The sequence below is a fragment of the Mus pahari genome, chromosome 3 (genome assembly GCF_900095145.1).
Source record: "Mus pahari chromosome 3, PAHARI_EIJ_v1.1, whole genome shotgun sequence".
NCBI lineage: Eukaryota > Metazoa > Chordata > Mammalia > Rodentia > Muridae > Mus > Mus pahari.
This window is the reverse complement of record NC_034592.1, coordinates 23,090,293-23,093,055: the sequence shown is the minus strand read 5'-3', so window position 1 is coordinate 23,093,055 and position 2,763 is coordinate 23,090,293. Positions and strand designations below refer to the sequence as shown.

The window sequence follows — 2,763 nt, the reverse complement described above, 5'->3', positions numbered from 1 at the left end:
CACACACACACACACACACACACACACACACACACACACACACATATTCCCGGAGCCCTTGGTAACAACTGTGAGCTTTTGACTCTATGCAGTTCTGCTTTTTCCAGAATGTTGTGACTGTTGGGATCATAGTGTGTCTAGCCTGTTCAGACTGGCTTCTTCCACCAGCAGTATGCCTTTAAGATCCTTGATGCCTTTTTATTCCTTGATAGTTCATTATTTGAGTCTCTGGTTAGCCATCCATTAAATGGGCATAATCACAATTTGTGAATGTATTTACTTTGTAAAGGGTGTCTTGATCCCTTCACTTTTTGGTAGTGAGGGATGAATTGACTATGAATATGCATGTGCAGGTTTTGTGTGGACTTAAGGTTTTTTTTACATGGATAGACAAATACCCATCAATGTGGCTGTTAGACCATATGGCCATGATGATTAATTTTGGCTGTCAACCTGACTAGTCTAAGGAACACCTAGAGAGCTGGTAAAGCATCAATTATAGATGTGCCCGTGAGATGTTTCCAGAGGAGAGTGGATCAGTGGACTGAGTGGGGAAGGTTCACCCTTGATGGAAGCAGGTCCCACCCAATCAATGGGGACCCAGGAAGAATAAAAATGGAGGGTGGGATCCAGTAAGATGTCTCACCAGATCAATTCCTAATGACCTAAATTCAACCTCAGGGACAAGGTAGAAGGAGGGAACTTAACTCCTGCAAGTTGTCCTCTGTCGTCCACACTCACATGATAGCATGATACATGGCAGATGAGAACATCAGACAGGAGCAGGCATCAGATCCCATTACAGATGGTTGTGAGCCACCATGTGGTTGCGGGGCGTTGAACTCAGGACCCCTGGGTGAGCAGTCAGTGATCTTAACCACTAAGCCATCTCTCTAGTCTTGACGAATGCATATGATACTGCTGAGTTTTAGTCTTAGACAAAACAGTCTGTCTTCCAAAGTAGCAGTGCTGTTTGTGTTCCCAACTGCTATTCTACATCATTGTCAACACATGGAATGGTCAGAGATATTAAAGAAAAATAGTTTTTTTCTTTTATTTAACCCTCTTCGCGAATATGTGGTGGTACACACCTCGCTGTTTTAATTTGAAATTCAGTACACATTTCTAATATTAAGCATATTTTCATAGGCTTCTTTGCCTTTTGTATACATTCTTAGGTGGGGACATCACTTCAGTTCTTTGTTCCTTTCTTAAAGTTTGAATTATTTTCTTATTATTGAGTTTTAAGAGTTCTTTGCATGTTGTAGACACAAGGTTTTCATTACATATGTTTTAAAAACTGTTTTTTCAGTCTATGATTTCTCTCCTAGCTTCGCTTTTTCTAATCTTCCCCCATGCTGGGTTTGAACATGAGGCCTTGTCCATGGTAGGCTAGTGCTCATCCACTGATCTACACTCCCAACCCCACTTTAAAAATAACATCTTTATCACAGCAGAGGTTTTTAATTTTAGTAAAGTCCAACTTTCCTTGTTTCATTATTTCTTTAATAGATTTTGCTCTTGGAGTTGCAGCAAAAATATTCAGAGCAAAGTCACCTAGATTCTTGTTTTCATTTTTCTCTGAAGTGACGTATTGGTATTTGAAAATGGAGTTGTTAGCTAAATATGCATCTTAAGCTAGGGTAGATCACATACCTATGGTCCACTCTTTAAAATGAGAGGAGGAGGGAGAGGAGGAGGGAAGAAAGAAGAGGAGAGGGAGAAATAGGAGGAGGAAGAGGAGGAGGCAGAAAAGGAGGAAGAGGAGAAAGAAATGGAGAAAATATCCATATAAAATGTTCTGCTTGAAACCAAAGCCAGCAGATTTCAAGATTTCAAAAGAAAAGAAAGATCAGAGACAATCAATAGAAAACAGATGGAGCCATGACAGGTATTAATCCAATTATACTAGCCATGAGTCTAAATGTGAGAGCCTCAAATTGCAAGCCCGAGTCTGTCTGCTCTACCACTGGGCACAGCCTCTTGGGGAGTCGGGACTCAGGGAGTTTGACTGCATTTATCCCATGCCACTCTAGGACAACCACGCTCCACTGGGAGTCTCAGAAGAGCCGAAAACAGGGTCGGGGACCCACAGGCTGGGGTCAGCATCTAGCCTGGGACTGGGAGAAAAGGGAGCTCCGGCTTGTCCCAGTGGTCCAGCTTGGCAGAGGCAGGCTTGTGGCAGTTGCGACTGGGAGTGCAGAGAGGTGTACAGGAGAATTAAGCTGCGGCTCTATAGGCAAACTCCTTCTCCATGGCTCCCCACATCGGATCTTGAAAAAGACAGTCCATGGTTCTAAACAGTTTATTGGTTGTTCATGGCAGAAGATAGATGGATAGCATACCATACCCACTTCTCAGGGTAGGCTTGAGATTAAATACCTTTGTAGGGAGGAATATCTGGGAGGGGAAGCTTATTGGCTAAGCCCTCCGGGCCTCTAGGTACCTCATTAGCATGGAGAACACTGTTGATCACAGGACACATTTATGTGAGAAGCACTTTTATGTGAGAAGCATGGCGTGTGTTCCAAGTCAGGAATCTGGCTGGGAGCTGGGAGTCGCCTAAGCCTCAGGTGTGTGCCCACGGAGTCTCCAGGTCTCAACCTGCTCTACCTTACCAAACTTCCTGGCATGGTTTTACATCCCACATCAAATAGGTCAATTAAAATGTGGAACCTGTTGAGAAGATCTTAAAAAAAAAAAAAAAAAAAAAAAAAAAAAAAAAAAAAAAAAAGACAGGTGTAGTGGCCTTTGCCTTAGTCC

The 2,763-nt window shown here is 42.8% G+C and overlaps 1 protein-coding gene across 2 annotated transcripts in view; it reads left to right on the top strand.

Annotated features, from left to right (window-relative positions):
- Nucleotides 1-2,763, top strand: part of Ttll11 (tubulin tyrosine ligase like 11) — a 230,151-nt gene that overhangs the window by 206,497 nt on the left and 20,891 nt on the right. The gene's annotated exons all lie outside the window — the stretch shown is intronic.